The sequence below is a fragment of the Cricetulus griseus genome, chromosome 5, assembly GCF_003668045.3.
Source record: "Cricetulus griseus strain 17A/GY chromosome 5, alternate assembly CriGri-PICRH-1.0, whole genome shotgun sequence".
Taxonomy (NCBI): domain Eukaryota; kingdom Metazoa; phylum Chordata; class Mammalia; order Rodentia; family Cricetidae; genus Cricetulus; species Cricetulus griseus.
In genome coordinates this window covers 30,637,134-30,650,877 of record NC_048598.1, presented here as the reverse complement: position 1 = coordinate 30,650,877, position 13,744 = coordinate 30,637,134, and the positions used below count along the sequence as shown (strand labels likewise).

At 42.3% G+C, this 13,744-nt stretch overlaps 1 long non-coding RNA gene across 1 annotated transcript in view; it reads right to left on the bottom strand.

Annotated features, from left to right (window-relative positions):
* Positions 1–1,082: 1,082 nt before the first annotated feature.
* LOC103159771 overlaps positions 1,083–13,744 on the bottom strand; it is a 257,263-nt gene continuing 244,601 nt past the window's right edge. Inside the window, exon 6 of the long non-coding RNA XR_003485663.2 lies at positions 1,083–3,224. This is a non-coding gene — a long non-coding RNA (uncharacterized LOC103159771). The remainder of the gene's footprint in view (positions 3,225–13,744) is intronic.

Below are 13,744 nucleotides of genomic sequence, written 5' to 3'. Positions count from 1 at the left end.
TCTAATGTTTTTGGGAGACCCCTGTGAAAGGGTTGTCTGACCCCACAGAGGTTTTGACCCACAGGTTGAGAAGCACTGCCTTAGAGGCCTCATCAGGGTGATGAATTTGTATCTGTGTGTAAGGCGATTAGGGTATTGCACTAGACAGGAGGGCATCACTGTATCGTGTGTGAGTATAGACACACAGGCTAAGGTTCAGGTGCACATCTGGATCCTCCTCCACAGAAGGTGCACATCTGGATCTTCCTCCACAGAAATCTGAGGCAAGTGAGGTTATCCAGAAGACAAGCCCAAGCCAGTTTCCTTAAGGTGGAAAAACACTTATGGAAAACCCACACCATGGCAAAGAGGTGCCAAAATCAAGAAACATGCATATGAAAGAAAAAAATGGATTTCAGAGGAAAGGGGCAATTTATCCTAACCCAGATTTAGGTCCCAAAGCCAATGAGCTATGAACTACATCATGAGTTGGACATCTTGCTGATGATGAAGACCCATTACTCATGCATTATGGAGTTGTTGTCAGAGAGCTGTAGAAAGGTTTGGCAGCTGGTAACGATTCTGGAATAGATTCTGGAGTGGGTCGAGACTCTGAGATGAGGGGATTGTGGATAAGCACTGATTTCATACAGTCTTTGGCTGGGCTTCTCATAAACACTATGTAGGGGTGGAAGCATGCTGAGAAAGTGACAAACCTTTGATCATATGATTTGGAACATCTCTTGGAAGTTTTCTATCCAGTGACTGTCCATAACTTCTATATGATATGAAACTCACAGAAGACAATGACAGGTATTTCTTTTCCTGATGATTTATTGTATTTATTATGATGTTAAACATGGGAAGCAGACATGAAAATATGAGAAATACTCATGGGTGTATTTCTCTTTGTTTTATTTCAGCTGCTTTTTATAAAGAGAATGAATGGCAAGTAAGTAATAGGGCCGGAAGACTGCACAGACATGAGCTGTGGCAGTGGTAGAAAAAGGAGAGGCTGTTGTTGGAAGTTTTGAGAAAATTTCATACATGTGGTGAGCCACTACTAACCTTTAGGACTTCCAAGTGATAGAAAAGGTGAAAACATTGTGGCCAGCCCCATAGCTTGTAGTATGTGTGGATTGTGGTCAAGGACACAACTCCTAGTGTGAAGGAGCTGCTAAACCCAGCCCTTTCTTATCAGAGTTTAGGGGGCAAAAAGCAAGAAGGCATTTCATTCTGTGGCAACAGACTGGAAGAGAAATCAGTATGGGAATTAGACTTATCTCTTCACCTTTGGTCAAAGGTATCTGTTATCTAGGGTATCTAACAACTTCTAAATAGATATCTTGATGTCTCTATTACTAGTCTTGCCTGCTATATTTTGGATCCAGAATGTCCTTAAAATGTCTATATGCTAAAAGTTTAGTCCACAGCTCGGTGCTGTTGGTAAGTGGTAGAACTTTTAAAATGTGGAATCTGCTGGGAGACCCCATATCACCATGGGTGTGTGTTTAAATCTGGTGTGTTTTTAAAACTGGTGTGAGACCCTATGTCTTTGGGGGGGGTGTTTAAAATGTGGGATCTGGTGGCAGACTCTATGTCACTACGGGGGTGTGTGTTTGAAGAGGCCCTTTCTTCTTCTCTCTTTTATGGATGACTGTGAAGTGAGTTGCTTTACTTCCTACAGACTCTCACCTTACTGTGTTGCCACAGGTCCATAAGCAATGGACTCAACCAACCAAAGACCCCTAAACTGAGAACAAAATACACTTTTCTCTGCACAGTTGATAACATCATAGATTTGTTCCATTAACAGAATGCTGACTAAAGTGACACCTTTGGGAGGTAAGAAATTGCTGATATATGGTCCAGAGTTTACCAACCAGACTCATACATACAATTTTGAGATGAGTTATATGGGGAAAGCTTGAGAGCAGGTGGTGGTAGTGGCTCAATAGGCAATAGAGGAATCATGTAATGTGCGAGCTTCAAGAAGCAGGTTTGGGAAACTCAAACATAAGTTTATTTCTCTGGCCTTCTGGAATAGCTAAAGTTAAATGATCAAAACTCTTTGTCTCTTTCAACTCACAAGAACAGTTCTCTTTTTGCAACTGAGAGGCTTAACTGACATTCTCCAGGCTGTAGATAACCTTTGCAGGTCATGGTTTTACACCTTCATCCCACAAGAGTGCTGGGAGGATCACATGCTGTCAGTGATCACATGATGCCATACAATAGAGTGATCACATACAACTCATCACAAAGACAAAGCAGGAGTTTATTGTCTCCCTCCATCCCTTCATCATTTATTCAGAAAAGACAGTCCTTCCCCATTCCTAGATTAAAAACTCTGGAGGAGTTCAAGACGGTGTTATTCAGGACACTTACCCATTTTGAGTTAATGAACATATTTAAGTCAGTCATGGGAACACTTAGTAGCAGATTTTAAAGCATAGCAGTGGCACACCTCTTCCCCCAATGCCTAGATCAGCCTGCTTCTTCTGGGAGAAAAGGGGAAGTTGACTCTTCTCTGTCTCCCTAACTTCTAGTATTCTTTCTAAACCTTGATGGACAGAGAGTGTAAAATGGAAATATAGGAAAATGTTTCCTGAATGAACTAGATAGGATCTGCTTAAGTACTGCACATTTTTAAAGCAGAAACAGGAAGTTCTGTGGCTCTTCAGAAACCCAGATTCCTTGGTCTCTTGGATGTTCATCTCCATCTCTAATCTGGATAACCTGGATGTCCTTCTTTAATCTGATGCTCTTTCCTGGCTATCCAACAGTCATTTCTATTTTTTTTTTCTGTTTAGATGGGCTTACATAGGATTATTACCTAAAGTGACTTCACTCTGATTTTTCCCACGCACGATTTTCCTCTTTATTCTTTGCCCTGAAAAACTCAAGCAGTAATGTCTGATTTGACATACCCATACCTTTCCTAACCCTGCTGCCTGAGCAGTTATGCCATATTTTAAATAAAAATTTTCCCTGAACTTCACACTCTTATGTCTTAAAAACTATAGTAGTCATATATCAGTCTTTTCCTTGGAAGTCTAAGGAGAGAGACATTCCTTTTTCAAACCTCAACATAAAGGGCAAGCATGTGTCTTGCCCAAAAAACAAACAAACAAACCAAAAAACCAAGTGCTTTGAAATACAACGAATAGAACTCACCCTGTATGTAATAGGAAGTGAGCAAGCCAATAGGGATGCACAAGTGGATACAACTTGCTGCTTTCTTCCTGAAAAATAGGAATAATGACACAGATCACTCTATTGGAATGATGTTGTTGGAAGAAAAGAGATTTTCAAAGAATGTGTGATGACATGACCAAGGGAAAGTAACCCATAATAATTCCATGGAAAATGCTTGGGTATATGATTGACCAGAAAATATGGGAAAATTTGAGACAGAGAGATGATACTATGCTAGGAATTCAGCCTGTTGAGGAGGTAGTTTCCCTTCCACAGTAGCTCTAGTTTGTGACTTGTTATCTTGAGGAAACACCCTAGGTGATATCTGGAAGTCTCACGGCATCAAATATTTGCATATTTTCTTGACTTCCTGTGTCTGCGTAAGTTGTTTGACTGTGAACACCAGTGAACACTGGCAAGACTTTTGTTTCTTTAAAGAGTTCTTTCAGGGAAAACAAAAGCCAAGCAGTAGAAATTCTTATATTTTTGGTTGTGAGCCTAGCCTTCAACAGCTGAGCCATCTCTCTAGGCCGCAGTAAAAATTCTTCATGGGCAGAATTATTTTCTCACTCAGAAAACAGGGGCTTCCAAAGTTGTGTTAGCCTTCATAGGGAAAGAGGCCTCATTATAAATGTCTATTAGCCAGAAATGATACAAAAATGAACCGGAAATGATACAGAAGAGAGAGGCCAGAGGTGAGGTAGTAAATGCTTCGGAGAGATAATGACAGGTGGAACCAAGACAGTGTCAGTGTCTGAGAGAGGCCAGAGCAGCAGAGGAGACATTGTGTCTGGAGGGAAGAAGTGAGGGAGAAGAAAAATCTGGGAGTTAATAAAAACGTGTCTGGAAAACTTAAAACCGCTTGGAAAGTCAGAAGAGTAATACAGACTGGGCTGTACAACAATTCACAGCTTCTACCCTGTACTGCGGCAGGGACAGGGAGAGCAGTTAGCTGCAAACAGGATAAAATGAGAACAAAACCACTAGCATCACTCCCCATGAGCAGTTGCTCTCAGTCTTTTCAAGTTTGGGGTTTCTGTCTGAGAGTTATGTGACCTGCCCAGCAAGATAGCACTGGAGCAAAAATCCATCTCGTGATTCAGTAAACTCTCAAAGGACTCTTCCAGAGGCCACCTTGAGAAGGGTCCCTTTGTTGAGGAGTAACCTCTCTGTGAACCAGAAGACATACAGAAACCACAATTTTGTGTTCCTGTGGGCTGCCTGTGTTGACCTCAGTGTGAGAAAAGCCATCCTGCCAGATAGTTTTGGCTGAGGGTGTCTTCCAAGAGATTGGAGTGGCAGGGGGAATGCCTGTTAGGGGAGAGGAGTGGAAAGTGCAGGTTGGTCCTGTTACTGTCACAGATTGAGAACGAGACCCTTTGGTATTGGATAACCAATTGAGGAGGTGGATATAAATGTAAGCACAATTAAAGATTAAAGAGACAATGCATTTGAGAAAGAGCAATGGGAGGAGTTGAAGGGAAGAAAGAGAGAGGGGATGGTGCAATTATATTGTAATTTCAAAAATTAAAAACAGTATTGTTATTATTTTTAAGGGGGAAGTATACTTGGAGCGAGCCCCTGACCCTCCTCCTCGGCAGCACCCTCTGGTTTCTGGGGTTTGCATGTTAGTCAGGACCCCAGGTGCTCAGTCTAGACTCATCTGCTGAAACCATGTCCAGCCTATAAAACATGCCGAATTAACTTAGAAGGGATGGATTTAAAAGAAAGAAGTCTCTGCTGTGGTCCAAGTGTTGGGGCACAGCTGGGTGCACACAGCTGAGTCTTGGGAGAAAGTGAACACAGCAGGGCTCTAAACACACAGAAACTCCCAGCAGGGTGCTCAGCCAGGTCAGTCGTTTGTGATGCCCTCAGGTCCTAAAGAAACACACCCTTGACATGATCAACAGCCTCTCAACCAGCCCAGTGAGAAACTTCAGGGAAGCTTGCTAGAGCCCTAACTGGTTTGACGACTTACCTTAAACTGGAGAAAGTGAAGCCATTTTCCTTTCATATGGGCAGAGGTTTACAGAACGAGGAATCCTAGTTTCTGACCAGAATTTAGAAGAAGTGTTCTACACTAACTAGACTTTGTTCTTCTCTGTTCTCTTTCTCTTTGTCTGGTCTAATTTTATATTTTTCTCCATTGTCATATGTTTAACTGTTTCATTATTTTCTTTAGTTAGATTACATGGTGATTTTTTTCTTCTCTTATTTTCCTCATATTTTTGCATCATTCTGTTATTCTCTTCTCTTTAAAAACTACTTCTGAAGTCTTCTTTGTAAATCTTACCTTTCCTTTGTTTTGTATTCTTACTATTTTAAAAAAATCTTTTTTAGCATATAGTGTCTCTTCTTCAAAATAGGTGCCTCAGAGTTTTTAATGTAGTTTTTACTGTATTTCTGGATTATTTATATGAGCAGTGTTGAGTGTCAAACTTGGCACCTCAAACCCACTTGGTCGGTACTTCTCCACAGAACTGTCCCGAGTCTAATAGAGAAGAACGTCACTCTAGCGTAGAACACGTTTTCCTTCTGCTAGAAATCTGGCATATTTTAAGTAACATGTGAAACTAAAGCAAATAGAACCCAAAGTGTATTTAAAAAGTAAGCATCTCTTAAAAAGTACAGAATGAGGTGGAAGTGTTAATAAAAAGTCTTCCTTCGCCAGGCAGTGGTGGCACATGTCTTTAATCCCAGTACTCGGGAGGCAGAGGCAGGTGATCTCTGTGAGTTCGAGACCAGCGTGGTCTAAAAGAGCTAGTTACAGGCTCCAAAGCTACACAGGGAAACCCTGTCTCAAAAAACAAACAAACAAACAAACAAACAAACAAACAAACAAAGTCTTCCTACATAGAAAAGCTCAAGATTATTGATAGACTCTTTGCTAAATTTTTAGCAGATTTTTAAAAAGAACTAACACCACTCTTCAATTCCATAAAATAAACAAGAAAAGAAGCCTTCCAAGTTAATTCTACAAAGCCAGGATATTCTGGGTACCACACAGTCAAAAAAGAAAAATTAGAAAATTGTAGATTGAGTCCCTTGATGAATACAGATGCAATAAATAAGCAAGTATTTAAATAAATACAGCAAGCAAATAAAACACATACAACACAATTTGATGACACATTTAGTATAAAGACCCCAAATAGCCATATTAATCTTGAGCAAAACAATGCTGAAGATAACACAGTATCAGATTTCAAAAATTGCTCCAGAGCCACAACAACAAAAAACATTTCGGTGTTAGCTTAAAATAAGCATGTAGATCAATGAAAAAAAATGATCAGAAGTTTAGAATGAAGTGGTGGTAAATGGAAACTGACATCTCAAGCATCCTCTAACACAGAAGGCACGGATAAAATGGGAGCCTTGGTTTTCTTATGTGTAAAAGAAGTTCTGAGTGTTGCTATCGATTTTGAGTTACAATGAAATATGAAGACATGAATAAGGCACCAAAGACAAAATAGCTGTTGTGTATTTATGTTTACTGATAGCAGTCCATAGAATTGTATACCTAAAAAAAAAATTCTTTCAGTTATAAAACATACAAAAACTTGGTCAAAAAATATAAATATATTATCTGATATTTGCTAATACTTTCTCAGAACTGAGAGATATCTATTGCTCTAGACTAACAAAACTCAAAATTACTCTCTAAAACTTTCATTTGAGTCACAATGGGTTCAAGAATACCTCTAAGACATGTCACTTATACCTGCAAGCTGCTAAAAGGCTAAAACACTTAAGAACTCTCTTCAAATGAATAAACAAACAAAAAAGGGTGTTTGGGGGCTAGAGAGATGGCTCAGTGGTTAAGAGCACTGGTTGCTTTTCCAGAGGTCCTGAGTTCAATTCCCAGAAACCACATACATGGTGGCTCACAACCATCTGTAATGAGATCTGGTGCTTTCGTCTGTCCTGCAGGTGCACATGCAGGCAGAACACTCACATAAATAAATAAATAAATAAATAAATAAATAAATAAATAAACAAACAAACAAATCTTTATTTTAAAAGGGTGTTTTAACATTAAATGACAAGATAAGCTGTGTTTATAAATTTATTGATAGTTTTAAGCATATTTTATGCTTTGTTTTTTCTCATTTTTCTTTTGAAGTAACACCTGAGACTACGGAGGGGGAGGTCATTTCTCACTCAGATAATATCTGTTGAGTCAGAAGAGTAAGTAGGGCTTTGTGAAAGAGTCCTCAAGATTATCATGTGAAGCCAGGTATGGTGGTGCATGTCTTTATGGATTTCTGTGAGTTTGAGGCCAGCCTGGCCTACAGACTCTAACAACCAGGCCTAACAACAGCCAGGGCCTTTACACAGAGAAACCCTGTCTCAAAAAACAAAACAAACAAACACAAAACAAACAAATAAAAAGGTTAACAAATGATGTTCTCATTTCCGGGGTACCACAGCCCTCACGTGACCATCAGCATTCAGGCAAAATGCCTAGTCATCCCAGGGCCTTATGCTCATGCACAGTGTGACCACTGAAGGGACGAGGTCCCTATTTCAGCAGCCATAACAGCCTAGCACATGCTTGCCTGACCTTGCCTTGGTCACTAGGAGGTCAGATGCCTGCCTCCTGGCAACGAACCAATCAGAAGTTAGCTGGTGGTGCTATGCTTTACGGCTCTGGGTGTGCTTTACAGACAAGTGCACAGTAATGACGACGCCCTGGGAGGGCCTATTGGCCATAACAACCAGTTGACCAATCAACGCAGGGCAAACCCTCCAAGCCTGGAGGCACACCAATCCTGAGCCTGTGCGTACCCCTAGACACTCCTCTTACGCTGCTGTACAAGATCTCTATGCATCTTATGCCGTGGCTTTGCAGTCTTTCCTAGCCATCTGCTGTGGTGGATCAATGAAACTCTCGAGCTAACATGGGGGTAGCTCGTTAAACAACTACATACAATAAAGCCTTGTGCTGTTTGCATCAAGCTTTCGCCTCTGCATGGTGATTGGGGTGGCCACCACGGTCCTGGACCGAGATCCTGGGGCCTGAGCCTCCAGGGGTCTTTCAGCCACCTAATCCACGCCTATGAAATCCATGCGTATGCGAGTTGTAGCTACTTTAGCCCCATACACATGCGCTATGTGACCTTTAAAAGAAGACTTGCCCAACCTGCTTCCTCTGTTGCCTTATTTCTTCCAGACTGGTCTGCTCACACCCCCTCCCCCTATTCTTTACTAATAAAACTCTTAAAGTGGGTTTTGTTGTATATCTTGTGGTCTGTTCTCAAACACGGTAAATAACATATGAAAGAAATCAGTTGTCAGAAAGATTGCCACTTACACCTCCCCATTACCAGGGATTCATGTAACAAAATTAAGCATGTATGAGAAACAGCCCAAAAGATCTCCCACCAGTGCAGGTGGTATTTGATAGGTATGTGACCCACAGAGGCACACCATACTCATGGCTGGGGGCCATGAGAGTTCTAACTAACTTCTTAGGTTTCTGCCTGTTTCCATGCTTGGGAGTGTTCACTTTCTTCATAACATGTCTCTTCTGCTTCTACAATTATCCATTTGCCCCTGGTGTAATTCTGTGTTGCAATATAAGAAGCTGGGAATTTCAGCAGGCTTCCTGTGGACATGGATTCATGCATAAACACTAAGAAGGCCTTTTTGGAGGAGCAGAGCCCTCAGAGACTCTCAATTTTATGGGCTAAATGTGTATAGGACAAGGGGTTTTATGTTACATTTCATGGGACTTGGAGGTCAGTTTTACAAGCAGGGTTTCTGGGTCACATGGGTAGTGCAGGCTTTGTCAGGCACTCATGGTTTCTTGTAGTTTCCCATGTCTTATAGTTTCTCATCCACATCTTAAATCGCTGCAAGAATGTGCCTTTGCCTTGTAGGATTATAATGAGTCAGAGGGTCACCTTTAGCCACTGGAGTGCTTCAGTTGGCTGTCATCAGCTCATGGGCATAGATTTCCCCAGCCCTTTTCTTTGCCAAAAGGCTTTTATCAAATCCTAATTCCCTTAGACCTTCTGGACTTTACACTGATTACTTGAATTAGAAAATTTGAAAAATCCGTTTGGGACATTCGGTGGGGGAAAAAAATCAGGTTGTTACATAGTTTTATTTCTGCAAACTGTCCCCTAAGGTACAAGTGCAGGCTAACTATGTTTGGAATGCAAGAAAGAATCTCAGGAATCAAGTGAGAACACAATGATTATCAGCAAATCATCCCTTTTAGGCTTCGAGATTGAGCAAACTTGTGGTGTTTAATGTTGGGGTGTGGAAAATTCTACTTGAGAAATTTCCCATTCATTGTTAGCACAGGCCAATACCTGGGAAGCCACTTAGGGAAAAATGCACTGGGGTGTGTTCTGTGATGATGACTCCTTCGTTTTCATTCACAAGAACTTGGCTCAGCTCTCTGCCACATCTAGGCAGTGGTTAATGAGTCTGTACAAAATATGTAAACAGAACCAGGAAGCACCACAGACTGCAGCAGAAAAAAGAACAAATATCAGAATGAAATGGATGCCAATGAGAAAGGGTGACAGAGAGAAGACAGCTGGACCTCTCTGTGTCATTTGATGTTAACAGCCCAAGTTCTCAAATTGGGCATTCCTTAACATGCAGATATACCAAGGATCAAGGTCAAGCTAATTTTGGGGAAGTCAAGATCCAGATTCAAATTTCCATAGAATGCCTTTTGAATATGTTGGGTTGTTCTTTCCCAAAGTCTGCTTTCTTTTTTCTCAACGAACTCCTCCTCTCACTTACATAAGAAAGTTAACCATCCCTGCAGCAGTGAAGACATTCTAAAAAGAGACATTCTTGCTTTTCCTTTTGGCTACCAGATTACTGAAATAATAGTTCCCAAAGAATGGGAATTTCCCCAGGAATCTTAGGCTGGGAGAAGGGACAGGATGGAGCATGGTGTTAGCCAGAGGAGGACCTTGTCTCCCAGGAAGAGATTTCACACAATGCTGACAACTTGTCAGACCACTTCCAGGAGAGACAGGAACACAGATAATGATGGCTTGGCTCTAACCTTGAGCAGGACTGCTTAGTTTTGTATGACTTCCTCTTGCCTTCTATTTACACCTAAACCTCTTGTCAAGACCCCAAAGGTAGACTTTGGTCACCTATGGCTGGGGAGGAAGAAGGAGATGAGGCATCCAGGTTAGCATAAGAATGAAGCTAGTTAGCAGAAAGACCAGAAACTCGCCCCACCAGGAAAAAGCCTATAGTCTCCAAAATTCAGAAATAGGATGACACCATAAAGATGACCAATAATGGGTCATGACTCTTCTGGATCCATGAACCCCTGCCTCCCCCACCTCACCCCTGCCTTGCTGGTCTATTCCCACCTTCAGAAGTGCTAGCTTAACTGTCTTTATTTCTGCCACTATTCATTTGTCCCAGGTTCAGTTCTTTGTCCCAGCAAAGGAGAGAAGCTTGAAACCACAGCAGGTGCCCTCATAACTTGGAGTCACACCTGTGAAAACTGAACCTTTTCATCTGTTCCAGTTGCAATCGTGACAACACTGAATATGTTTCCTTTCTCTGTTTTTCACAATTATTTCTCTAATTGACCCGCCAGGCTCCAGGCTCTGACCCAGGTCCAGTAGCAGAACCTCCCCAGAGGAGCAGAGACAGTGAGGGATGATGGGGAAGATTTGAAACACCATGATTGATAAATACTCATTTCTTTAGGCTTCTTTGGGGCTCAGAAAACCACATTGCATTTTGGACTTTGTCCTTGAACTCTAAGATTACTCGAATCCCCTCCTCTCCTATTTTATGCTTTTCTTTGTTCCTCAAAGCATAGGGAGGCATTTTCTCTGCACTTCCTCTGTTTGCCTAAAGAGAAAGCCTCTAAAACAGAAATCAATTATCATGTATCCCATCCTTAGAATCTTAGCCAGCTAGAGAGGACTGGTTCACAGGGTAGATGACAGCATCACCAGACTATTTGTCTCCTATTTTCCTGATGGACTTTCTGAGGCAGCTCTTGGTATGAAAGAGACCCTTTGTCTTTTTTTCCTTTTTATATATTTTTAAATTCATTTTACATACCAACTACAGTTGCCCCCCTCCACACATCTTCTCCCAACCTGTCTGGAGCCAGGAAATTTCCATTAAGAAATATCTCAAGGTACAAACCTCAGGTTCAGCTCCAGCCTATAACTGTATTGCAGATGTGTGCTAATCTGCTATTGAATGACACAGCCTCAGTGGAGAATGTCTTCTAGTTTGCATCTCTAAAGAACTAAGCATTTGAACAGGCCTGCACCAGGGTGGAGGGCTCTGTGTGTAACAAGAGAGGACAGAGAGAGCAGAGAGTGGTCGACTAGAGGAGAGAGAAATGGCTTCAGGGTCAGGGAAGCATGGTTAGGAAACAGCCAGGAAGATGCTGAATAAAGGAGAGACTCCAGTTTTGCAGCATGGAACTGAAAGTTCTCTAAAGATGGCAAGATGCCTGTGTTTGGTCTTTATCGCCATTGGGTTGCTAGGAGTTTCCAAGTCCACACTCCCCCACTCAGGCCAAACCTCACAGCTACTGAGGCTTGGGGCTGAGACATGAGGGGCCACGACCCACCCTCATCCACTCCTCAGAAAGTGCAAGGCCTCCCATGGGGAGCCAACAAAGTCTGGTGTACTCAGTTGAGGCATCAGACTGAGAGGACTTTTCATTATAGGGGTCTATAGGGGTCAGGGAGTGGAATGTGGTGCTTTGAATGAGAATGGCTCCCATAGGCTCATATATTTGAATGCTTAGTCACTAGGCTGAGAAATTGTTTGAGTACAATTAAGAGGTATGGCCTTGTTAAAGGAGGTATGCCACTGGGGGGTTGCTTTGAGATTTCAAAAGGCCACCCCAAGCCTAGTGTAGTTCTCCTTGATTTAGCCTGTGGAATAGGATGTGAGATCTCAGCTCCTTCTCCAGCACCATGCTTACATGCCACATGTTCCCAACCATGATGATAATAGAACTGAACCTCTGAAGCTATAGGCAAGCCCCAAATTGTCTTCTTTTATAAGAGTTGCCTTGGCCATGATATCTCTTCACAGCAATGGAACAGTCACTGAGACATCAATAATGATTTCCCCAGTACTAGCAGGATGTCATAGAACCAGACACAAGATAATGATCTGATGAGATGCTCCAAGTGTCTGTAGCAAGGAGGCACTATAGCCCATTATGCCTGCCAGAGGCTGCAGGGTTCCCCTCAGGACCCTTCTGTCAGGAGAAGCAAGGTCCTGAAGGGACCAGCTCCCCATTTTGGCAGCCATAACAGCCGAACATGTATTTGTCTGACCTTGTCTTAGTCACTAAGGTCAGATGTCTGCCCCTTTCGGCAGCCATGACAGGAACACGTGCTTTTCTGACCATGCCTTGGTCACTAGAGATTAGGTGCCTGCCTTGTGGCAAGGAACCAATCAGAAGTTAGCTGGTGGTGCTATGCTTTACGGCTCTGGGTGTGCTTTACGGACAAGTGCACAGCAATGACGTGCAGAGCATAGCAACCACCCTGAGAGGACCTATGGGCCTTAACAACCAATTGGCCAATCAACACAGGACTAGCCCTCCAAGCCCGGAGGCACACCAATCCTGAGCCTGTGCGTACCCCTAGACACTCCCCTTACGCTGCCCTACAAGATCTCTATGCAGCCCCTTCAAGCTGTCTTTGCTAGCCATCCGCCATGGCGGGTGGGTGAAAGACCCGAGCTAACATGGGGTTAGCTCGTTAAACAACAATAAAGCCTCATGCAGTTTGCAGCAAGCTTTCGAATCTGCCTGGTGATTGGGGTGACCGAGGTCCTGGGCTGAGACGCCGGAGGCCTGAGTTTTCCGGGCGTCTAACAGTCCATAGCAGATAGGAATTTAAAGGCAAGTCAGAGTAGAGCAAACTTAAGTTTATTAAGTAGAGATAAGAAATAGTGCTTGCTTTAAACTTAAAAATGAGAGTGAGAGCAAGAGAGAGCAAAAGAGAGAGGGAGAGAGAAAGTGAGGGAGGGAGAGAGAGAGAGAGAGAGAGAGAGAGAGAGAGAGAGAGAGAGAGAGAAGGAATGTCAAGAAAAGGAAAAGAGTACACACAACACACGGATGTGGGCTTCTTGAAAAAGAGATTGCACCTAAGTGTCTTTGTATAGCTTTGTGTTGGCTTTTGAAATTATATTGCCCAATGGATCTAGTTTACAACCAGGCTCAAAAATCAAGCAAAGTTTAAAAATTAAGAAAAGAATACTTACTTACTTATTTCTTTTTTCTTAAATATATTTTTTGAAAAACGAACTTGTCAGGGGCTTACAGGTTGCTGTTCAGGCACAGGGATGAGAGAGGAGTGCTGATATAGCTGAACTCAAAGGTTACAGGCATTCTGGTCACAAGTAGAATAGTCCATTTGAGGTGTTTAACGCCCGTGTTTGAGCTATAAGACCACTACCACAACTTTTGTAGCCAATTTTTAAGCAAGCTTTCTTAAATACTGGATAGGATGATAGATACTGACCAAGTCCTTACTGGGAATCCCAGAGAATGGTGTCAAATTACATTAGTCAGGTGCTTATAAAGACAAAC